This window comes from Juglans regia, chromosome 13 (assembly GCF_001411555.2).
Source record: "Juglans regia cultivar Chandler chromosome 13, Walnut 2.0, whole genome shotgun sequence".
Taxonomy (NCBI): domain Eukaryota; kingdom Viridiplantae; phylum Streptophyta; class Magnoliopsida; order Fagales; family Juglandaceae; genus Juglans; species Juglans regia.
The window spans coordinates 29,438,113-29,464,515 of NC_049913.1; the positions used below are offsets into that span (position 1 = coordinate 29,438,113).

Here is a 26,403-nt window from a genome sequence, read left to right on the forward strand (position 1 = left end):
ACACCACGGCTAGTCACAAGATGTTGAGTTTCATGGATGCCTATTCTGGGTATAACCAAATCAAAATGAGCCTTGCAGATCAGGATAAAATGACCTTGATAACCGACCGGGGCCTATACTGTTATACGGTTATACCGTTTGGGTTGCCAATAAAATGTTTAAAGAACAGATAGGCCAGAACATGGAGGTGTATGTGGATGGCCTACTGGTAAAAAGTATGAAGTTCGAGCAGCATGTGGAAGATTTAAGGGAAGCTTTCAGCATTTTACGGCAGTACAGGATGAAGCTCAACTTGACTAAATGTGCATTCGGGGTCCAGTCGGGTAAGTTCCTGGGCTTTATAGTGTCTGAAAGGGGCATTGAGGTGAACCTCAAGAAGCTCAGGGAGATCATCATGATGAAGCCACCCATGACTCTCAACGAGTCCAAAAACTGGCGAGAATAATAGCAGCTCTCAATAGGTTTGTATCCCATTCAACCGACAGGTGCATGCCTTTTTTTCAAGTGCTCAAGAAGGTGCATGAGTGGGATGAGCGATGTGAAGAGGCATTTGCACAACTGAAGGAATACCTCACCCACCAAGTCAGACTAAGCAAGGGGAGCCCTGGTCATTTGATCTGGTTGCCACTCTAGAAGTGGTATCTGCAGCCTTAGTTAGGGATGAAGGGATGGATCAAAGGCCTGTATATTATGTAAGCAGAACTTTGAGAGGAGTAGAGAAGAGATACTTGAAGATCGAGCTAATTGCCCTCGCCCTAGTAAAGTTAGCACGGCGGTTGCGCCCATATTTCCAAGCCCACCCTATAAGGGCCATCACTTCCACGCCCTTGCAAAAGGTGCGGCAAAGACCCAACACTTCGGGGCGCTTGGTGAAATGGTTTGTGGAGTTAAGTGAGTATGACATCAATTATGTTCGAGAACCGTTGTCAAAGGGCTGATTTTGGCTGATTTCATTGCAGAATTAACAAACTTTCTCAAGGAGGCACCGAAGGCACCTGAGATGAAGCCATGGCTCGTGCATGTCGATGGCTCATCTTGCCGAGCAGGAGGGGGCGTGGCCGTCCACATGGCAACAGAAGTTGACGTGGAGTCTTTTCATGCCATCCGACTGAACTTCAAAGTGACAAATAATGAAGCGGAGTACAAAGCAGTGCTCATGGGGTTGGCCATAGCTGAAGCATGAGGAGGAGATGTGATAGTGATTAAGGCATACTCACAGGTGGTGGTTGGCCAAATCACGGGGGAGTATTCAACGAAGGGACCGAAACTAGTGAAATACCTTCATCATGTTCAAGTCCAGGCAATGATATACTCACTATCAAATTCTTGAGAGAAAATGAGCCAAAATCCGACCCATAATGAGAACATTAAGGACTTTGATGATGTCTCGCATCACTTGGAGCTTGAGGCTGAGCGCCTAGAGGCTGTTAAGCTTAAACATTCGACTTATATGGCTGAGTCTGGTTCGCGCAAAGCATCTCAGCCTAAGCGTAATAAGTCCAAGATATGGGTAACTGTTGGACAAGTGAAGAAAAGGTCAGGAACATCTCAACGTAGTAAGAGAGGCAAGCATGGGAAGAACAAATCAAAGTTAGAGTGCTTCAACTACGGAAAAAAGACCACTTTGCTCGTGATTGCACTAAACCAAAGAATGTACTCTCTGACTATTCTCGCATTATTTTTGTAAAAAGGCATGTGATGGTTGCTCATTTCTATCCTATGTGGATTATTGATTCAGGAGCTACCGAGCACATACCGTGAGATCGAGTTGGTTTTGTGGAATATCGTCGGATTAAAGTTGGGAGTCTTGATATCATGGTAGGGATGGAGCTAGCATGGAGGTCCTAGGACTTGGTACCTACAAGTTGGACTTGCGGGGCAAGCGCACTCTATTTCTCCACGATGTGCTATACGTTCCCGAGATCAAACGAAATTTACTTTCTGTAGTTACTTTAGTAAGACTTGATTATCGGATTGTGTTTGAATATAATGGGGTTTCCTTATATTTGGGCAATTTTTTTATGGTTTTGCTTTTCTATCAGATGATTTTATGATAATGAATTTGGATTATTAAAGTATGAATGAGTTTATTGTTTTTCTTTCTGCATCTGATAATTTGAATTCATATAAATGGCATGTTAGGCTTGGCCATATAGGGCAAGAACGAATAACTAGGTTAGCTAGAGAAGGCCTAATAGGCAACCTTGCTAAGGTCACATTGCCCATATTTGAACATTGTCTTATGGGAAAAGTTAAGAGAAAATCGTTTGGAAAAGCCACTGAGGCATCTTTTCAATTGCAATTAGTCCACTCAGACATTTGTGGTCCAATTAGTGTGAGGGCAAGACACGGAGGTGTCTACTTCATCACATTTATAGATGATTTTTCACGTTATGGTTATGTCTACTTAATCTCCCAAAAGTCTGAAGCATTGGAGTGCTTTAGGCGATATCTTAGAATAGTTGAGAATCAGCTTGACGAGAGATTAAAAACTCTGAGGACTGATCGCGGACGTGAATATCTCTCTGATCAATTTAAAAGGCTTTGTGATGACAAATGAATCAAAAGACAGTTGACGATGCCAAGTATGCCACAACAAAATGGTGTGGCAAAAAGGAAAAATCAAACTCTGCTTGAAATGGCTAGTTCAATGATGGTGCAAGAAAACCTACAAATTTCATTTTGGGGGGATGCACTTTTGACTGCTACCTACAAATGAAACTCTGCTTGTAATCTGATAGCTTGTCTTATTCTAGTTTCCATCCCTATAAAATCAGTCTTGAGTTTCATTTCATTTGTATCAACTCTTCTTTGCTTTCTGAAATCCATCTGCATTCTCACTCTCTATGCTTTTTCTTTAATGGCTCAGTAATCTTCTTCCAACAATCCCCTTGTTCATTATATGGGGTATTTTGCATCTCGGCCACCAATTATTTCTACATCCACCATAGGTGCCATAATTTAGCATGAGAATGATCTGACTAACAAGTTAGATGATGACGCCATTTATGAACCGATGAGTCTCGGTACTCGATACTCATCATCCATTGTTGCATTTTTCTGGCGATTGCAGTCTAGAACTCATGAGGTTGAAAAGTTTAACAAAAAGATTTATGAATTTCAACAACTCGTTCACAAGTCGAACAAAAACATAGGAGACTTAAAGCAAGAGAATAAGGATTTAAAATCCTTACTTTAGTAGAACTCTGAAGCTTGTAGTAATACTTAAGCTCCCCTTAAGAATGTGCGTTAGTTTTTCAAGCAATAGATAAACATAATTCTAAACATATATAAACAAGTTTAATAAATAAAGCATTGGAAAGAACATGTTAATGTTCTAGTCTAAAACTTTTCCCCCTTTTGGCATCATTAAAAAGGAACCACAGTAAGCAATGCCAATAGACTAAAAACACGGTGCGTTTGAAGAAACTGTGGAGAGTTGAATAATTGGAGCCGCTCGGGTCCTAACAAGTGCCTCAAAACTTGGAGCTGCTTGGATCTCGACACGTGCCACAAATCACGGAGCCACCTAGGTTCCTGATGCGTGCCACAAAACACGGAGCCGCCTGAGTCCCTGACGCAAGTTACAAGGCCTAGAGCCCCGCTCGGCTCTCACCTAGATGAACTCTAACACCTTTTGCATAGATTCGAATGCTTTGGGATTTTATAAAAAGACCATTTTCACCCTTCGTTTACCCACAAAACAAATTCTCACATTGCCTATTGACCTAGTTTCTTGTCTATCCAGAATGATAGTTTGACCGAGCAACATTCTTCCAATAATGTTCTAGATTTGAATCAGGGACCATTTGCGCCTCAACCACTAATTTTCTCTCTTGAGGCCGTCAACACCATGATAGGAGCAGAGATGCATTTTTCTAGTAGGACTGATGTTGAGGTTGTTGCAGGATCAAGAATGCTCAGTGCTCAATATGCTGCCGCTATTACAATCATGTCTCGGAAGTTATTGACACGGGTAAGTGAGATTGATCAGCTTAAAAATCCAATATCTGAGTTGTAACAAAGGCATACCAATAAAAGGAGAAAGAATAAAATATTAAAACAAGAAAACAAGGAAACAAGTAGTTGAAGAAATTTGTCGACAGGTATGCTCATGACTTGCAACCACGCATAGAGAAGCTGGAACAAGAGGGGGTACAAATACAAAGTAAACAACAGAGGTTCAACCCTTACGAGAAATATAGGGAATGTTGCAATTAATCTCACTGGCTTAGCTAAATAAAATATGCATGCAGCATATCTTGTAATCTGATAGCTTGTGTTGTTCTAGTTTCCATCCCTATAAAATCAGTCTTGAGTTTTATTTCAATTGTATCAACTCTTCTTTTCTTTCTGAAATCCATCTGCATTCTCACTCTCTATGCTTTTTCTTTAATGGCTCAGCAATCTTCTTCCAACAATCCCCTTGTTCATTATATGGGGTATTATGCATCTCGGCCACCAATTATTTCTACATTCACCATAGGTGCCATGATTCAGCATGAGAATGATCTGACTAACAAGTTAGATGATGACACCATTTATGAACCGGTGAGTCTCGATACTCGATACTCATCATCCATTGTTGCATTTTTCTGGCGATTGCAGTCTAGAACTCGTGAGGTTGAAAAGTTTAACAAGAAGATTTATGAATTTCAACAACTCGTTCACAAGTCTAACAAAAACATAGGAGACTTAAAGCAAGAGAATAAGGATTTAAAATCCTTACTTGTCTCTTCATTTCGTCTACCTAATCCTTTAGATAATGATAACATGTTAATATATGAAGAACAATAGCGCTTGAAAAATGAGGCTAAAAGTTTCAAGTTTTTGTAAGTTGTTCGAGATAGTAAAATAAAAATGTTTAACAGATATTGATAGCATACATCATTCATATTTCTCTTCTAAGCATAGTCGATCATCTGGCAGAGATTTTGTGAAAATGTCAGCCAACTGGTCATGTGTGCTTGTAAATTCTAGTACAATATCGTCCTTCTGCACATAATCTTGAAGAAAATGATATCTAATATGCATCTGAGTAGCTAATTAGATCGAAAGAAGTGTGCTTAGTAGGGGTGCTACCTGCATGGTGTGGGGCGGGGGCACTCCCTCCCGCCCCGCACCATGCGGGTGGAGGGGTTTCATACCCCACCCCCCGCCCTCGGGAGGCAGGGGCGGGGCCCCCCGCTCTACTATCGGGGAGTGGGGTAGAAACAGCACCTCGCCCCGCCCCCCGCTCAACCCGTTGTCCAAAAATGTTTGTCTAAAAATATTCTTTAGACTCAAATTATAATATAATTTAAGGTATAAATTGAAATTTATACATTAAAAAAAATACAAACTCATTAGAGTTATATTTTTTTAGTCTCACATTGCTTAAATATCACTATTGTATTGCCTTGTAGGAGGTCAAAGCAATCCATTAACTTGAAGTTGAATTCAAGTTTTTAACAAATTGTATATTTTTATATAAATTACTTATATAAATATTAAAAATTAAAAATTAAAAATTTTTACATTAAAAATAGGAGGAGTGCGGAGCAGGGGGTGGGGCCCCGCTGGGGTCAATCCGCCCTTCGCCCCCGCATGGGGTATTCCATGCGGGGGTGGGGCGAGCGGGGGGAGGGTAGCGGGTGGCGGGACCCTGCTGCCCACCCGTAGTGCTTAGGATACCAAAACCTAGGTCAATTGTACCAGCAAGACATCTAAGAATGCGCTTAACTGCAATCAAATGAAGTTCTTTTGGAGATGATTGAAAAAAGTGCACGTAAGCATACACTGAACTTAATATCTAGTCTACTTGCTGTCAAATATAATAGACCTACCAATCATACCTCGATATACTTTCGCGTCAACTGGCTTACCGCCTTCATCCTTGTCAAGTTTGGTGGACGGGCTCATTGGTGTTAGAATTTCCTTCGTACTAGATTTGCAATCCAAGTAAGAAGTTAAGTTCTCTTATCATGCTCATTTCAAATTTTTCCTACATACTCTTAACAAAAACTTAACACATATTTTCATTAGTAGCACCAAATATTATATCATCCACATAAATATGAATCAAAAGAATATCATCCTTTTCATGTTTAATGAAAATGGTTGTATCGATTTTTGGGTCAAGGAACAATAATCCAAACATCATTTCTTTCAAATTGATTTAGCTCTATTTTCATAGCTAGAATCCAAGATTCATCAAGAAGTGTTTTATCAATATTTTTGGATTCAACCTGAAATAGAAAAGCAGTATGATTGCAAATATTTCTAAACTTTTAATGATCAAATATGTCATGCACATGTGAAAAATGCAATTTGATGTTTTATGAGAAAATATTATTTTTGAGCCTTAATCCAATATAAATTTTATGAAGAGATTTACAAAACTACTCTAAGAGCTTTATTTGTAAGCTTGTTCCATTTTTTGCTCATGATTGATTTGTTGATGTGTTTGGCTCTATTGTGTAGACAACTTGATCTTGAGACTCTTTTATGCTTGAATTCATTTGTTATCATCAAATTTATATGTAGATATATAATTATATGAAACTTGAAACCTTGGGTTAGACATTTGCCAAGGAAGACTTCCTCTCAAGAAGTACACAAGGACAGATCCAAGGGATTCTAAATCATCCCTCCATCTTTGTTCTATACCTAGGTGAGTTTTTATATTTGCATATCTATCTACGAGTCCACCTTCCTGCATACTTTTCTTTTGCACATACTATCCACTTCCCCAGTTCTGCTAAATTAGATTTCATATATTCTCCATTTGAAAACGTGCCACATTCATGTCGTGGGATGGGAGATGGTATTGAAAAGTGAGAGATTGATGAAAGGATCTACCTGGATAATTAGCTTACAGACAGAAAATGAAGATTCATGATTACAATGTAATCGACTCATAAGAGAATCCAAAGATTTGATGATATTATCCCACTGGCTGCTAGGTAGTTGCAGAGGACCACCTCTAGGTGATCTAAATGATTTTCTAACATGTACTCTTGCTTTGGGTGGAAATAATTATTTTCCCAAATTGTCACAAATCAGACAAGAAAGCTTCTCCACACAAGTAGTCAACTGTTGTTTGAATAGTATAGCAGGATATCTTGCTTTCAAATGTGACATGCCATCCTCAAATCCACCATTAAATTCAAGAGGAGATTTCAGACCATGCCCCACCCTACAAATTAACCAAGAAGACCCAACAGAATGCTGAGTAACAGTGTTCAAAAAACCCTTAGATTTTAAATTACACTACAGGAGGCATAAAAGTGTTGAGGCATTGGACGGCCCATATGGAAATGTAACATTCTCATCCCTGACCTTCAGGGCTTCATTAATTCCCTCTATTATGAAGTCAAACATTTGAGTCAACTCAAACTCAAGGGCATGCCAATGAAGAAGGCATTTATAATTGATGCATGTTGCCAGTGGTTTACCACCTTTAAAACCCAAGTCTTCATTAATACACCTTGAAAGGATTTCTTGATTCTCCTGACCCATATTGAGCACACTTCTCTTATAAATCAACAACAAGAACGATGGTGCAAACAAGTTAATCCTAGTAAAGCACATCACTGGATAAAAGGTCCAGAAACAACCCACACTCTTATCCGGCATTCATGATTCTCCTAACCCATATTGAGCACACTTCTCTTATAAATCAACAACAAGAATGATGGTGCAAACAAGTTAATCCTAGTAAAGCACATCACTGGATAAAAGGTCCAGAAACAACCCACACTCTTATCTGGCATTACATCAAACAGCTTACGTGTTGCACTCAACTTTTTAACAACTTTTGCACCAACCATCTCGTTCTGCTCATCAAACCCACTCACCATACTGATTCCACTCAACGACTCCAAAAGGCCCAATTCCACAAGCACCATCCCTTAAAGATTGTTGTTGTCAAGACCTAAGTAATATAAATTCCTCATATGCACACCCATATTTAGATTAAACTTTTAAAGAAAATCGGAAGAGGAGAGGCGTAAACCAACTCCATACCTATCAACCACATGTATAGGTATTTTTTTATCATGTGAATCACAAGCCGAGGCAAGAAATAGATCACCAACTCCTACTTCTTTGGACTTAAAGCCATGAGCTGTACCACGAAACCACACCCAAGGGATAATATGAGAAACTACTTGAGAAGCTTTGCATCCCCGAAGAATGAGCATCATGTAGTCTGGGTGTTTCTCTCTGATCTTGGAAATCAAAAGGGTATCCGTTCCAGATCCAATTCCTCTTCCTAAAGAGCGGCACACCTGAAATCCATGCAAACAATCATCGTTCTTAGCCTCTTTACAGACCACCATGAGCACAAAATCAATGAGCTCTACACACTCCATTTCCCAAAACTTGGCTTTGATCTAGTTCCCAATAACATCACCCCTAGGGTCAAACTCCCAAATTTAAGAATCTAAGCAAGAAACTTAAGGCTAGAGCAGTAGTGGTGCTCTATTCCAGCTCTGGGAGATTTTCAAAACTGCACGACATCTCATTTTTCTCTCTAGCCATTCTCTATTTATGAATAGCGTGTAGTTGTTAGGGACGATTGACATATATGAAGGAAAGAGGAAATAATTTTTAAGAGGAAAGAAAGAAAACGAGAGTCAAAGAGGGAGTTCTAAGAATTGAGAAATCGATTTCCAATTTCTAAAAGGATTTCTAGGAATACAAGAAAGAGTCATCTTGTCGAGATAACACTTAACTTGTTCTTCATTTTCTTGCAACACATAAAGCTCTTACTCCAGATGGTTAAATTTTTCTTCAAAATCCTTCTTGCCATTGATAGCACATAAATTTCTTGTAATCTCTCCATTGACTCCCTGATTTTGTCGAGGGAAACAATGGTTTCTTCCATGATAGCACAGAGATTGGTGTCTCTCTGATACCACTTTGTAACACACCACAAAGGGTTTAAAGGATAATCTCACTTCGAGGGTGAGTACCTTCGAAAGAAGAAGAAGATAGAAATGAAAAAGAAACCACTCATTACATATAGTTGTCTTCCTTAACAAATTCACCCACATAATTGGCTTAGCTAACTGTAACAAGCCTAATTAACTTGGACTCAACTCAAGCCCATGGGCCACCTTTACCTTTTACTCAACTTCTTTTGACCTGTGTTTTGGCTTTAGACCATTGTATGGGGCCTTTGGGATTTTCAAAACTGCACGACATCTCATTTTTCTCTCTAGCCCTTCTCTATTTATGGTTAGCGTGTAGTTGTTGCTAGGGACGACCGACAGATATGAAGGAAAGAGGAAATAATTTTTAAGAGGAAAGGAAGAAAACGAGAGTCAAAGAGGGAGTTCTGAGAATTGAGAAATCGATTTCCAATTTCTAATAGGATTTCTAGGAATACAAGAAAGAGTCATCTTGTCGAGATAACACTTAACTTGTTCTTCATTTTCTTGCAACACACAAAGCTCTTACTCCAGATGGTTAAATTTTTCTTCAAAATCCTTCTTGCCATTGATAGCACATAAATTTCTTGTAATCTCTCTATTGACTCCCTGATTTTGTCGAGGGAAACAATGGTTTCTTCCATGATAGCACAGAGATTGGTATCTCTCTGATACCACTTTGTAACACACCCCAAAAGGTTTAAAGGATAATCTCACTTCGAGGGTGAGTACCTTCGAAAAGAAGAAGAAGATAGAAATGAAAAGGAAACCACTCATTACATATAGTTGTCTTCCTTAACAAATTCACCCACGTAATTGGCTTAGCTAACTGTAACAAGCCTAATTAACTTGGACTCATCTCAAGTCCATGGGCCACCTTTACCTTTTACTCAACTTCTTTTGACTTGTGTTTTGCTTTAGACCATTGTATGGGGCCTTTGGGTTGTAACAGGTAGTGGCTTAGGCCTGTAGCATTAACTAGTTTGCAGATTTTAGTTTTATTATCTTGTTGTTACTTTTTAGCCTAGGCTCAATTTGTGGGTTACACTAAGGATTTTTTGCAGTCTAGTTAGTTGGGCTAGGCCTTGGGGCCAGTGGAGCATTGGGAAAATTAAGCTGTAGTTGAGGTTGGTTTAGGCCTTGGGCCAGAAACGGAAGATGGGAAAATGCGTGTAGTTGTGAATGTGAATTGTGAAACTAGATGATTGAGATTGATGTGGTTGTATGTGTCTGTTGAGTGATCTGCCATGTCATCTAATATTCTACTTATCATGCATTTGTGCATTTTATGTTATTGTTATCCAAGCTGTTCATATAACTGTGTTGTGTTATGTCATGTTGTGTAAACTTGAATTTGGGTCTGATGTGCTGATTATAAAAATTGGGTGTGTGCATATTACGACCCCAAGCCAAGATGGGGCACTATCTCGGTGGAGCTCCTCTGGTCACTCAGGAGCGTAAGAAATTGATGTGACTTCTCCTGGACTGTCGTTGGGCCACAGTGGGGTCAGTCAAGACAATAACGCTCTTGGCATGACCCGTGGCCCCTCGCTGGTGGGGGCTAGAGGATGCTTGGTCACGGTACGTACTGGGCGCAGAGCTGGGCATCGTTCATTATGAAGTCACATGTACGGTCGTTACCAATGGTGTGTGTGCGGATGGTCCCTAGGGGAGACCATGGTGCATGCATAACTAAAATGATTGAATGGACTTTATGTGGATCACGACCCCAAGCCAAGATAGGACATTATCTTAGTAGAGCTCCTCTAGTCACCCAGGAGTGTAATAAACTGATGTGACGTCCCCTGGACTGTCGCCAGGCGACAGTGGGATCAGTCGAAACTGTAATGCTCTTGGCACAACCTGTGGCCCCTAGCTGTTGGGGGATAGAGGATGCCTGATCACGGTATGCATCGGGTGTGGAGCTATGTATCACTCGTTACAAAGTGACATGTACAGTCATTACCTATGGTGTGACAAAGAGAGCTTGGATGTGCGGATGGTCCTGAGGGGGGACCATGGTATACACGTTAATAAATGGTTTGTGTTGTGGGCCAAAATGGGGTTTTTGGCATGTGTGGGTAAATGTGTCCTATTTGGGAAAATGGTAGATTTGTTCTTGCATGTTCTACTTTGTGGCTATGGATGTGTTGGTTGCATTAATATGTTTTAATCTCTTAAATATTGTTTGGTTGCTTACTTGCTGAGATTTCATAACCTCACTGTGGTGCTTTTACCTACGGTTCCGTCTTATGGAACCGTAGTCTTTGATGTAGAGGGAGAGTTTGAGCCAGAAGGATCGGCTCCGCCGGATGAACGATTGTTGGAGCTTCTTTCTCCCATTTTTGTCGTAGGATTTATTATCGCTTTATTTATGTTTTCAGTTGGATGACTGTATTAACCTCTTGGAGGATATAAATTTTGGGTTGTAAGGTTTAAAACTTTCTGGTACTTAGTTTTGACTGTTTTTTATTTTTCTACTGCGATTATTTATGTTGCATACATATTGCATGTTGCACACACTAGCACATGGCAATGGGGTGCATGATCCATGTGGTCATCATCTCGGTGTCACGACTTCCACCAAATCACACGTGGGGGTGGAGGGCACCACAGATGGTATCAGAGCAGTTCGGCTCTGGGTAAATCAACAAGTCACTTAGGTATTGTACCAAAGTTTTTTTTGGCTTCAATCTTAGAATTATAGGCTTGAATATGAGGAGTTAGACTTGGATTTTAGCAACGTTGGCTTGAATTTCAGCTTGATAGGTATGAATATTAAGTGTAGTAGGCTTGAACTCTTAGCAATTTCATTTGTTTTTATAATATCGAGGCTTGAAGGGAACGACACAGTCTAGGCAATCTCTTTGGAGTAGGAACTGAAGTCACAACTGAGGAGGGTAGTAGCTTTAAATCTCTTTGGATAATTAAGGCTTAGATTTCGTGGAGTTATGGAATGAGGTTATTGAATAGGAGGTTGTCAGTTCAAACTTCAAGGAATGAATTAGGATTTAATTCCATTTAAATTTTGAGATTTTGCAGACTATAGAAATGATTTGATATCATTTAAGGTTTTAGATTTTGAAAGCTTCGTGAGGCGATTGTTCTTATTATTGGATCTAAGGTCGTCGATCTTGGTGACTTCGGAGAATGATCCGTAGATGATTTAAAGTTTTAGAATGGTAAACTTGAAGGGCTGATTTATAATAAGATTTGAGTTTTTAGTTCCGTAGACTTGCTATGCTAGCTTGATATATTCTGGTGTTAACTAGTCTGTAACCCTTTAAATAGGGTTGATCATAGTTAAGTTATTGATATGGAGATTTTCAAGAAGCGTATTTCTCTATGAGGTTTGAAGGTATTGATTTGGTTTGAAAAATGATTGCAGACCCTAATGGTGAGACGGTGGAAGGTGACTTTGACATCTCCAGACCCGATTTTGAAATTGGCATTTCCAAAATTAGGGATAGAGTTAGAGAAGGGTGAGAGAGGAAAATGAGATGTGGTACTATTTTGGGGATTTCTCAAAGCTGGAATACAGCATCACTACTACTCCAGCCTCAAATTTCACACTCAAATTCTCAGATTTGGGAGTTTGACCCGGGTGGTATGAATTTTCAGTGTCTCTATTCCTCACCCTCCTCTCTCCCATGAGCGCCAGCAGCAACCTAGACCTCATCTTTCAACATGCAGTCAAAGTGCTCCACGAGGAGCTCCACAAGCTCAAGATCCTCATCGGTGGCCCTGAGCTCTACCCGGACCTCGTCAGTCTCAACGCCATTCCCTGCCACTCGTCTTTTCCTCACCCTCCTCATTCACACAGATAGCACTCTCGGCTCACCCTCTCCAACTCCGAATTCTTTCAAAATGACCAAAAACCTTGGGGAATTTCTGTTGCCGGTTTTGGCCATTTCAAATCTGCGAGGCTATGTCGATCTTTCAACCAATCTCATATTCCCACCGATCTGCAACCTTGGAGCTCTTCACGCCCACTGATGAATCTTTTGGAAGCTTAGGAATCTTTTCGACTACAAATGGTTTATTCCACGCTCTAAAAGCTAACCGCATATTGGAGTGTAACATTGTTGAGGAAATCTTCCAGGGCAACACTTCAAGACTTAAAGTTGTTGTGAATGATGGAAATTCATTGCTTGACTTCTACTATACTCAATAGGAAGCTTGGCTTTGAGTCAGAGTTGCAAGGTGAAGGACCAGGAGTGGCGCAAACAGCAAGAGGAGAAAGCCAAGAATGGTGAGGATTTTCCTCATTCTCCAACACATGCAAAGGAAACTCATGCCCAAAAGCTCTCTTACAATAAGGTTCTAGCTCAATACTCTCACTCAATACCTACTCCCAAATACGTTTATTTTGTGGAAATGGTTGAATTTTTGAACGTGTAATTTGAGGGAGGGAGGTGTTGTTGAAATTTTGGGGCATTTAGGAGATAGTCACCATATCTCCCTCGGCTGGTTTGTGAAAATGTCAATGAAGAACATATATATTGAAGTTTTGGGAAATTTAGGAGATAAGAACTTTGCTCCTCAATTGCTTAATCTTTTGCCAACTAAAGGGATTTTTGAGCCCTTTGATAAAGGAAGAGAACATATCCATGGTTACACATTCGACCTGGTTATCAGTGACGTGAATATACCAGACATGGAGGGTTGTAAGCTCCTGGAATTTGTGAGGCTGGAAACGAACCTCCCAATCCCTAGGTTGTCAGGCCATACTGATACTAAGCATGTGATGAAAAGGGTTACCTATGATGCATGTGACTATTTGTTGAAACCATGTGTTTTGAAGAGGGAAATTTGACTCCGAGGTGCAAAACAAGTCCCTAGATGAAGACAAAGCTTGCCATGGGCAGATAACATCTCTATCTAAAAATCCTTAAATTGAGAATGGTTCTTGGAGCTCCATGATTGCAGGATATGCAACTTACAACTTCTGTCAGCGGCCTTTAAGATGTTCATACAATGAAGCAAGTAAATGAAAAGCCAAACTTAGTCACTTTGATAAGCTTTGAGAGAGAGTTAATAGAAAATATGAAAAGGACGGAGATTTTGAGGATGGCCAATAACAGAGAGACATGTAGCTTACGTTGGAGTGCTTCATTCTTCATCCTAACGATAGAAGATGTTGTGAGAGCTGTTGGGGTTGCCGCTACTAGTCATTTCCAATGTCCATCTGCGATATTTTCATCTAAAGAGGATAACAGCGATAGCCCAATTATAAAAATGCAGTGTGAAGTTGCTAGAGTGCTAAAAGGATTCTTGCAAACTCCTAAAGTCAAAAGTGCAAGTTACAATCCAGAAATTCTGACTAGCCAAAAGCGTCAATGGGCAAGTTTAGTCACAATACTTGGGTCATAAGTCTTTAATGGAACCAAGTAATGGCCTTTTGCAGGGAATGATTTCTATGGGGAAGCTACTGTTGGTGATGTACCTCACTGCTGCATTTGTGTTTTCTTGGGCAACAAGGCTCAACAGCTTAATCCTTGGAGCTTGTAGCTATGAAATGGATGGATGTGTAAACAATGTTGTTGAGGTGCTCTCAACCTTGAGGACAAGGTTCTTTAAAGGGGACGGCAATGTAACAAGCCTAATTAACTTGGACTCAGCCCAAGCCCATGGGCCACCTTTACCTTTGACTCTACTTCTTTTTGCCCATGTTTTGGCTTTAGACCATTGTATGGGGTCTTCGGGTTGTAACAGGTAGTCGGCTTAGGCCCGTAGCATTAACTAGTTTGCAGATTTTAGTTTTATTATCTTGTTGTCTTTTTTAGCCCAGATCCAATTTCTGGGTTATATGTACTGAGCAACTTGCCTCTGAAGAATCATCCAAACAGTATCAAAAAGTTCAATTTTCCTTCTATCTTCTTCTTCTACCCAGAGGTCCTCACCTTCAAAGTGAAATTATTCTTTCTAACTGTTTGTGGTGTGTTACACTAACCAAAGCAGATAAATCACAATTTCTAAGGTAAACTAAGACTACGGCCTAAGCCCATTAACTGTTACAACCAAAGGTCCAATAAAATAGTCTAAGGCCACACAAGGGTAAAAGAAGTACAAGTAAAAAGGGATAAATGTGGTCCATGGTTTGGATGGGGCACAAGTTAATTGGCTTGTTACACCTTACCAATGTCGACGTGTGGAACCGGCACGGTGGTGTCGGCAACAAAGCTCACGAATAGTGGCAATGTACTGGGTTATCAACCAAAATCAATTCTCGAGTGTGGGGGAATAAACACACATAGAGAGAGAGAGAGAGAGAGAGAGAGAGAGAGAGACATCGAGGCTTACCGGTGTGATGAGGGGTGATCTTCGACGGTTCCTTGACCAATGGTGGTGCAAGACGTCAACAGGTGGAAATGCTCTGCAAGAGAGAGGAATCGTGATGGGAAAGGTGGGTCATGGAGATATAGAGCACAAAGTGAGTGAGAGGAGTGGGGGAAGGACTTACCGGTATCGATTCTCAGTGGCAGCGTGCTAGAGGTACAAGTCTTGGTGCAACGACAATTATTGTGTTACGAACCAAATAATTAATAGAAAGTTTTTACTAGCAATTCAAGGAGCAAGCAGACCTCCAACTTCTCACACAGAATATTTGGGCTAAAGATATCTTTCATTGAATTCACACTTTACAATAAATAGATAAACAAAAGCAACAGTTTTCCTAAACGCAAGAAATCGTACAAACCCACTACCAACACTTTAACAAAATAACCCACAACTAAACCCACTAAACACTAGGGGTGTCAAATCGTGTTAACGGGTCGTGTTCGGGTCGTATCAGAGTATGTACATTACAGTTAATGGGTCAACACAAACACAACCCGTTAAGGATTTCGTGTCAAAATTACAAACACGAACACGACACGATTTGATAACCGGTTGACACAACACGACCCGTTATGACACATTAAGAAATGAATTGACACGACATGACCTGTTCCAACCCGTTTACGTTAATGGGTTGAACAAACACGATACGACATTACATGACACGACCCGACCCGTTTGACCTGATTATAAATTATAAATATAAATAATATCTACAAAAAAAATTAACTATAAGTCTAAAATTACAATCCAAACAAAATATCCACACACATTGTAATAATATATTAAAATTACATCCAAAATATAATAAACAAAACACACATAGTAAATATATTAAATGTTACAATCCCAAATATAATAAAAATTGAAAAAACAAATCTAGAACTTGAAGAATGAGGTGGAGCGTCCTCCAAGTCCTTGCCCTTGTTGTTCTCCAACTACATTACATCTTCTGTTAACTCATCCAATTTAACTTCTTCATGTGTTTCTATTAAAAAAGAGACATCAATAAAGTTTATATTGTTGAAAAATTATAGACATTTATTCAATAAAATGAAAATAATATTACCTTGCTCCTTGCCATATAACCAATCTCTAGTGCAAACTAATGTTTCAACAATACTTGCTTTTCGTGCACTCCCAAACTGATCAATGATATGCCCACCAACACTAAAAGTAGATTCAGATGCAACTGTAGAAACTAGAACATTCAAAATGTCACGAGCCATACGAGCAAGATCAGGATAACGAAATTCATTTCCTTTCCAAAAGGAAAGAATATCAATCTTTGCATTTCTTTTGGCCCTAAGGTTTTTTTTTTTAAGTCATAAGGGTATAAGGGTAATTTTAATGGGTCATAACACGAATCCGTTTTAACTCAAACCCGTTAACACTCAACCCTAACCCGCTTTTATCGTGTCGTGCTCTTATTGGATTAACGGGTCGTGTCATATATTGCCACCCCTACTAAACACATTAGTCCAAGACCCAGTCAACATAAGCTAATAACCCAACTGCAACAATTAAAATAAAAAGTACAAAACTACCCTTAACAAATAAGAAAATGCCCCCATCTGACGTAATCCAGGTGATGACACTCCCTCTTCGAGACCTAAGCTCATGACAGATTGATGGAGATGAGCGGTGCCAACTGAACAACCACAAGGGGCGAGAGATAGGGGTGAAAATCGAAGGTATTGGTGCGGTTTTGATCCAAAACCGAAACCGCACCGATCCCTTAAAATGAAGAAAATCTCAACTGAAACCGGCCGGTGAAGGGGGAGAAAACAGTCGATATCGGTCTCGGCATAACTACAGTCGGTTCGTCGGCGTCTTCAGTTGTGACGGAAGTGACCCTGCCACTGCGTGCGAACTACGAAGCCTCGATGTGCGATGTGTGTGTGTGTGTGAGAGAGAGAGAGAGAGAGAGAGAGAGAGAGAGAGATGCTGTGAGGTGCCTGAAGTGAGAGAGAGAGAGAGAGAGAGAAGACGCCGCGAGGTGCGTGAAGTGAGAGAGCGATGACACCGCAGTGCGCCGTGAGAGAGAGAGAGAGTGATGCGCAGAGAGAGGGAGCACGATGCGCAGAGAGAGAAAGCACGATGCGCAGAGAGAAAGGAGGGGGCGGCGTGAAATGAAGAAGAAGGAGAAACGGGGAAGAAATGGCGCCGTTTGCTTTATATTTTTTTTAAAACACTGAGTCCTAAAACGACGCCGATTCACTTAATGTATAATTAAAGAAAAAAAAAATTATTAGTTCGATCGGTTAAGCGGTCTGGCCCATGATCAAATCGGGACTGAACTGCTCGCCCGCCAGAGGGACGACGGGCAGGTTGTCACAGTTGCATATCTCGATCATGAAGCCATCAGGGTCGTGAAAAAATCAACGTGAATCCTGCCTTCCAGATAGAAACCCATGTTTAGTGGCTCATGGCCAAGGCCCTAGCCATGTGGGGACAAGGCTAGAGAACCCCAAAATAGCTTTAGGGGCATGCCATGGGGCCTGCCTTGACATGCCCAGGGTGCCCAAAGGGGCTGGTGACCAAACCAGCCCATTCAGCCATGCCAACTTGCCCACGCACAGACCAGCCCAGGGCCCTGCCAGCCAGATCCCATCAGCCATCCTAGCCCATTCATGGGCTCATGCATGCCTGGGTCAACTTGACCCATGTCAACTATGTAATTTTTTTATTTTTTATTTTTATTTAATTATTTATTTTCCAAGGGACCTATTGGGGGTTTCCAACTTGTAACTCTTATAAATAGGACCCTTAGGCTTTGCTTTCATATCTTTTGAACCTTTGGCAAATTCCCTAAGTGGATAGACTAGTTCTTGAGATCACCCATCGGTGCTAGGCACTTGGGCTTTTTGGGTGCAATTCGTGAATCCCAAAGAGAGGATCACACCTTGCAATTCGTGAATATGTGTGATTCAATCTATCTATCTTGTTCATTTATCTTTAGGGTGCAATTCGTGAATCCCTAAAGAATAATTAATCTTATGAGTATTTTCCATTCCATCTCTTATCTTCCATTTTCTATCTTTGATTTTATTATTTTATGTGCATTGTTCTTGAGTTGTTCTTGAGTGTTCTTCATTTGTTCTTGGTGTTCATCTTAATTTTGGCTCTTCCAATCCATCCAAACCATCAAATTCGACCAACCTAGTGTTTGCCCTACTTTCCATAAGTTAGTCCACTTTCCATAAATTACATTGCCTCCATCATTTCCATAAAACCCTAGCACACATCTTCCACTTATCATATTCGGCTACCCCATCACTTCCCCAAACCCTAGGCGCCAACTCCATCATCTTACCCATTGACTAGCCGCCCATCATCTTTTCCCAACACCAAACCCTAAACACAAGTGGTGCCAACCCTAGTGTCTCATCTTACCATTTTTGTCACCTTCCATAAATAACCTCATCATCCACATAAGCCCTAGCCACCCACCTCAAGGCTCCATAAGGAAACCCATTCCTTTTAGAAGTCTTGCCTCCATCATCCATTGACCTAGCCATCCATCAAGTCCATCTTGAGTCAACTTCCTTAATTTTAGGAAACTTGATTCACTCCAATCATATCCCAAAATTATCTCCATCCTCTTACCATATTCCAATTCAAAATTCAAATTTGAATTTGAATTCAAATTGAATTCAGATCCCAATTCAAATTCAAACTTCCCTCTTCACTCAAAGATTCCTTCCATCTTACAAACTTTCCATAACCATTCCAAAGCCAACCAAACCCTAGCCTCACTCTTCCAACTCATTCTCAAACCCTAGCATCATCCTAAACTCCAACTCTAAGTCAATCTCGGAATCCATCCTAGCCACCTCACAAAACCCTAGCTAGACTTCACCTTTCTTACCCTATCCACCATCCAAGTGACCCAAACATCAAGGGTAACCCTTAAGCCATTCCCATTGCATCAAACACTCATAATCCTAAGCCAATCTGCCAAGACCACACCAACCCTAATTCCACCATAGCCCATGAACCCTAACCTCATCTCATTCATTCAACCCTAGCCTCCATCATCTTGGCACTTCACTCAAGAACAAGTCTAGTCACCCACATTGATTTGCCTTAGCCTAAACACTTAGCCTACCCAAATACACCATCATCCCATCACTCAAACACCATCCTTTTGTGGAAAGGTCAAGCAAGTGGCACGAACACTCAGTCACCATCATCACCAAGACTAGCCCTAGACCCGTAGTGTTAGGGACAAGACTGGGGTCCCTAACATTAATTGGTGCTTTCATTGAGAGTGTCATCTTGCTTGGATTTCATTGAAGAATATCATTGAGAGCTCTTTGTGAAACCTATCTTGCTTGGAGATTCAAGAGAGCCCTAACCTTAATTGGTGCGCCATCAAGTTATTTCATTGAAAGGGCTACCTTGCTTGGAATTTTATTTTTAGAAGTTCTCACTTCTCTTAAGAGGAAACAACGCGATAACCCAAATTTTGTGAATTGGTTGGGGGAGACCCTCGTTGGATCCCATTATTTTTGTGAATTGTGAAATTGAAGTTTGGGGGTTGAGGAGGAGAAAGGAGTTGTTTCCCTTGTAGGGGTCGACCACACAAGTTGGTGGAAGACCCAAGGTTGGACCTTTTTGTGCAAAGAAGGGGTCGACCACCCTTGAAGGTGGGGGACCCAAGGTTGGACTTGTGAACCAAATTGTTAGCCATAAGCCGTGAGAGGCCATAGAAAGACAAGGCTTAAAGCTTGACCATCTTTTTGACGAGATCAAGACTACCTTGGCCGAACTTACAATGTCCTTGAATGCTACCAACCGTGTGGTTGAGGAGAGTAGAAGGGACATAGAGACCCATAAAAGGGAGACCAATGCAAGCCTTGAGAGACTTGAGAGGAGAATGGTGGAAACTAATGGTCAAAGGCCCCCACATAGTCCTAATAGGCAAGGGCATGAAGTCTTTGTGGATGGGGCTGAGACAAGTGACACGGGGTCCATACGTGAGCTACCACAAAATGAGTTGAGAAGGGGGGGTAGAGTTGAAAACAATAGAGTGATTGTTGAGAGGTGGATCCCAAATATTGACCATCCCACTAGAACCCCAAGTGCGAGAGAAGAGTATCAAAATGTAAGGCTTGAGAGACCACAAAGAGAAGAAGCCTTTGAACCCGAGTTTGAGCATGAGCATGAATATGAGAGGCCTTATGGTCGTGGATGCCATTATGAGAGAAGAAGAGACCATCATGAGAGAGGGTATGATGTTGACCACCATGAAAATAGAAGGGGAAACCGGGCTTATGACCGGGGACCTAAGAGGCCAAAGGTGGACTTTCCCAAGTTTAATGGGGGAGATCCATATGAATGGCTTGATAAAGTTGACCACTACTTCCATGCTTATAAGGTGCCTAGACATGAGAGGGTGTCGACGGCATGTTTTTATTTGGAGGAAAAAGCAAGTGGTGGAGGTGGATCTGGGACCAATATGAGAAGGATAGGAGAAGATTGGGTTGGACGGCCTTTGAAAAAGAATTCCTAATGCAATTTGCGCCATCCCCAACCATTAACCATCATGGCCAACTTGCCAAGTTGAGGCAAGAAGGCAAGGTGCATGCTTACATTGAGGAGTTTAGGCAACTCCAAACACTTGTTAGAGGTTGGTCCGAGGAGACCCTTGTGGGCACATTTGTGGATGGGTTGAAACCTTGGATAGCCAAGGAAATTAAGTTGAAACAACCCTCTAAGATTCAAGAAGTTATGAGGATGGCGGAGATCCTAGAAGAGAGCACTAATATGGAGAAACGTCAATCTAAGGAAGTGGGGAGTAAGGTTATTACACCCTTGCAAACCAATGTTTTTTAGAAAGGCAATGAGGAAATGGGGAGTGCTACTAAGTCTAAGCAAATTGAAGTGAAGAAACTTTCAAGGGAAGAGGTACAAGAAGAATAAAAAAGGGTCTTTGTTTTAAGTGTGGAGAAAAATGGGGCATAGGACATAAATGTAGATCGGGATAAGTGTACATGTTGGTTGATGAGAGGAGTGTGGAAGAGGAAGATGAGTATCTTGTGGAAACATGTAGTGATGAGTCCGATCAAGAAGAGGCCAAAGTGAAAAAAAATAGTAAAGAGGCCGAGTTGTCCCTTAATACAATGATGGGGACCCCAAAGAATACTTCCATGAGAGTAATGGCTTGGATAGGAACAATTGAAGTCCATTTGTTGGTGGATAGTGGCTCTACCCACAACTTTATCAACTCCAACATTGTTACTAAGGTTGGGTTGAAAACAATTGCTATAGAGCCATTTGATGTGGAGATGGCAAGTGGGGATAAAATGAAATGTGAAGGGCTAGTGAAGGAAGTTAAAATGAATGTGCAAGGAGTGAGAGTAATGGTGGACCTACATGTACTTCCTTTGGTAGGTCTTGATGTTGTATTGGGCAATCCATGGCTCAAAGGCCTTGGAAGGGTAGTGCTTGACTACAACAAAAAGACCATAGAATTTAAGCAAGGGTCTAAGAAGAATGTATGAGCAACTTTATCTTCCAAGGAGGCCAAGTCGGGTGAGGTCTCAATGTTAGAAAAATTGGACAAAGGAGGGGCACATTGTTTTGCCATGAAGATGACTAAGGAAGAAAAAGAAGAAAGGGCATGGAAATTTTCAAATTTAATCCTTGAGGACAAAGATTTTCTTGAAGGAATGGGAAATGATAGAAACCCATGTTTAGTGGCCCATGGCCAAGGCCCTAGCCGTGTGGGGACAAGGCTAGAGAACCCCAAAATAGCTTTAGGGGCATGCCATGGGGCCTGCCTTGACATGCCCAGGGTGCCCAAGGGGGCTGGTGACCAAACCAGCCCATTCAGCCATGCCAGCCTGCCCATGCCCAGACCAGCCCAGGGCCCTGCCAGCCACATCGCATCAGCCATCCTAGCCCATCCATGGGCTCATACATGCCATGGGTCAACTTGACCCATGTCAACTATGTTATTTTTTATTATTTATTTTTATTTAATTATTGATTTTTCAAGGGACCTATTGGGGGTTTCCAACTTGTAACTCTTATAAATAGGACCCTTAGGCTTTGCTTTCATATCTTTTGAACCTTTGGCAAATTCCCTAAGTGGATAGACTAGTTCTTGAGATCACCCATCGATACTAGGCACTTGGACTTTTTGGGTGCAATTCGTGAATCCCAAAAGAATAATTAATCTTATGAGTATTTTCCATTCCATATATTGTCTTCCATTTTCTATCTTTGATTTTATTATTTTATGTGCATTGTTCTTGAGTTGTTCTTGAGTGTTCTTCATTTGTTCTTGGTGTTCATCTCAATTTTGGCTCTTCCAATCCATCCAAGCCATCAAATTCGACCAACCTAGTGTTTGCCCTACTTTCCATAAGTTAGTCCACTTTCCATAAATTACATTGCCTCCATCATTTCCATAAAACCCTAGCACACATCTTCCACTTACCATATTCGGCTACCCCATCACTTCCCCAAACCCTAGGCGCCAACTCCATCATCTTACCCATTGACTAGCCGCCCATCATCTTTTCCCAACACCAAACCCTAAACACAAGTGGTGCCAACCTTAGTGTCTCATCTTACCATCTTTGTCACCTTCCATAAATAACCCCATCATCCACATAAGCCCTAGCCACCCACCTCAAGGCTCCATAAGGAAACCCATTCCTTTTAGAAGTCTTGCCTCCATCATCCATTGACCTAGCCATCCATCAAGAGTCCATCTTGAGTCAACTTCCTTAATTTTAGGAAACTTGATTCACTCCAATCATATCCCAAAATTATCTCCATCCTCTTACCATATTCCAATTCAAAATTCAAATTTGAATTTGAAATCCCAATTCAAATTCAAACTTCTCTCTTCACTCAAAGATTCCTTCCATCTTACAAACTTTCCATAACCATTCCCAAGCCAACCAAACATTAGCCTCACTCTTCCAACTCATTCACAAACCCTAGCATCATCCTAAACTCCAACTCTAAGTCAATCTCAAAATCCATCCTAGCCACCTCACAAAACCCTAGCTAGACTTCACCTTTCTTACCCTATCCACCATCCAAGTGACCCAAACATCAAGGGTAACCCTTAAGCCATTCCCATTGCATCAAACACTCATAATCCTAAGCCAATCTTCCAAGACCACACCAACCCTAATTCCACCATAGCCCATGAACCCTAAACTCCTCTCATTCATTCAACCCTAGCCTCCATCATCTTGGCACTTCACTCAAAAACAAGTCTAAGCACCCACATTGATTTGCCTTAGCCTAAACACTTAGCTTACCCAAATACACCATCATCTCATCACTCAAATACCATCCTTTTTTGGAAAGGTCAAGCAAGTGGCACGAACACTCGGTCACCATCATCACCAAGACTAGCCCTAGACCCTTAGTGTTAGGGACAAGACCGGGGTCCCTAACACTTCCTCCACCATTGCCCGCACGTAAGTAATCCCCATCTCCTTCAGCTTCTTCTCCACCGCACTCATGCTCTCACACTTAGGGGTGGTTAACGGTCCGGTCGGACCAAACGGACTGACCGTTTCGGACCGGACCGAGACTTGGACCGGTCTGGTCCGGTCCATATTTTAGAGGACCGAAATCATTCGGTCCGGTCCACGGTCCACAGTTTTTTCGGACCGGACCGGACCGAATGAAAAATTAAAAAATATATATTTTTTATATATATTTTATATATAATAATTGTACAATTAACAATATAAATTTTTAAATATATTATTAATACTTGTTAATATTCTATAAATTAACAATATTTTATATATATCTTCATTTAACCTATCACTATTAACAATATAAAATTTTAAATATACTATTAACACTTGTTAATATTCTATGAATTAATAAATATATAATATCAATTAGTTAATTATATAGTAATTATATAAATTAATAATATAATTTTCATCTAATTTATTATCATTGACCATATAAAATATTTTTTATTGAGTTTGTTACATAATCCACATTAATAAGTCACTTAATTTAATTTAGTATTTTAAATAATTTTTTTTATTAATTATTAAAAAAAAAAAAAAAAAAGCGGGCGGACCGACTGGACCGGTCCTTTGGGTGTTTGGTCCGGAAAAATAATGGACCGAAAATTTTCGGTCCATCGCCAGACCGGACCGGACCGGACCGTTTGCAGCCCTACTCACACTGCCCATCAGCCACATGAATTTCACCGTTTAATCAACGTTGCTAGAGACCATATAAATTAACGTTGTTACAGTTTTGTTACAAGCAACGTCATGAACCTGATCATGCTCGAATTTTCGCATCACTGAATATATTTGGGACATGGGGTGCACGTACAGGAGTAGCTAGACAAGTAAGAGACATAAAATATTGAATATCACCCATTTCTTGAGTACTCAATATCTATTGATCAGAAGTAGTGTTGAGCATTGAAATTTTATCTGTTTCCCCTCAAAATTAGCTTCTTGAAATATAGGAAACTTCCCAAAATTGTTCTAAAAAAATTCGAGAATCTGCACTCCATTCATCTCAACACAATTTTTAATTGAAATTCTTTTTTGTATCTGTCTCAGTCACTTGTTTGTTTAGTACGATGAATGATTCAGCAATTTCATCTACCACTTCATTTTAAAGAACTTGTTCAGATGAAATTCTACAACGTTCTGACCGGCAAACAAGAAGAAACAAGGAAAGAAAGGCCATATATTTCGACCGAAAATTACCTGGAAAGAAATATGATTATCCTTTGGGTTGATTTCAGTCTTCGTTGGCATGTTATCTGGATCCTCTGTTTGCAACAAATGTACTCCGATCCCGTAGCCGAATAGCCTATACATATATCGACAACATTCGGAAACCAGAACCCATCAAAGATGATTATAAAAAATAAAACAAAAACAAAACTTTTCAACAAGAATCGAGAAGATCAAATGAAAATTCACTTAAAATATAATAATAATAATAGAAGAGAAGAATTTAAAAGAATTATGTTCATGTGACATTAATTACCATGCCCCCATCAAAATTAAAAGAGCCTGGCCTCCTGATAGGGAAAAATCCAAGAACATTCTGATAGAAATCGATGGACTCCTCAACTGATCTACACACAAGTGAGATGTGGTTCAAAGATTTGAGATGCACAGAGGGTTTGCCATGCTTTCTTTCATTTTCGCAAGAAAAACTCCAAATCCAAGAACAAACACTGACCAAATAGATATTAATACTAAGTTTTTTCTCCTCGAAATTAAACGAACAAGGAGGATAGACAGAGATTATAGCAAAAGAACCAAACAGGGGAAGCGAAATTGAATTAAGCAACAGAGTTTGGAAATTGTGGGACTCCTTGAGTCACGCAGTCGAAAAGAAAGGACGGGTAGTGGTAAGTGGCTCAATATATAGCCTATAGGCGTCGTGGAACTCTTTCATGTAAGCCACGTTTCCTCTGCATGCAAATAGATCTCGATTAGTTTTACACGAAGGCTAGCTCCTGGTTGCTGACTCGGATATCAACCTTACCTACTCCGTGGGTGGGTCCCGGGACACGTTAGCAGTGAGCCTATACGTTTTGTTTTATTTATAATCTTCTCGATAGCTTAGAAAATAAATTTATTGATTAGAATAGAATTTTCTCCAGCCTATATAGAAAAGTGACGTGTCTTTTTAGAATGTAAAGCATGCAAATTAGGTTCTTAATTTTCACAATATAATGATGGAAGCATTCTCGCAAAGGGTACCAAAATTTCTTTAATGATGGAAACATTAAAGATGTAAATGTGTATTATATATTATTCTGCAAATCAAATCATGTATCGATCACGCAATTTGTCCATACCGGCCGTAATTTGGAAGTGAACATGATAGCATGCATGGAGTGTCGTCGTGCATGCCTAGGTAAGTATTTTAAAAGAGTAATTTTAGATATAATTTAAAAATATATAACTATTATATATTTATTTAAAAATAAAAATAAGATTTAAAAAAAATAATTTTTTCACACGAGTTGTAGATTTAATCATTTTTTTTTAAAAGAGAATATACGAGAAATGCAACTTTGCAAATATTATTTCTTATTTTGCATTTGTTTAAAATTTCCTATTTATTTTGTGAGAATGTATGGCGCGCATGCTTTGAATTAATGTGAAAT

The 26,403-nt window shown here is 40.3% G+C and overlaps 1 protein-coding gene across 9 annotated transcripts in view; it reads right to left on the reverse strand.

Moving 5' to 3' along the window:
• The window catches only part of LOC108994083 (putative disease resistance protein At3g14460), a 37,896-nt gene extending 12,290 nt beyond the window's left edge, over positions 1-25,606 (reverse strand). For 2 of the 9 annotated variants that reach the window (XR_004797973.1, XR_004797976.1), the window contains exons 1-4: positions 25,269-25,606; positions 24,983-25,088; positions 15,219-15,291; positions 5,835-5,923 (exon numbers count right to left, since the gene is read on the reverse strand). The gene's annotated coding sequence lies outside the window, so the exon portion shown is untranslated. Of the gene's footprint in view, positions 1-5,834; positions 5,924-14,016; positions 14,119-15,218; positions 15,292-15,378; positions 16,246-16,326; positions 16,459-23,686; positions 23,762-24,982; positions 25,089-25,268 lie in introns of those variants that run through there. The other 7 variants (XR_004797974.1, XR_001996631.2, XR_001996632.2 and 4 more) reach the window with 7 other exon arrangements.
• Positions 25,607-26,403: the final 797 nt, after the last annotated feature.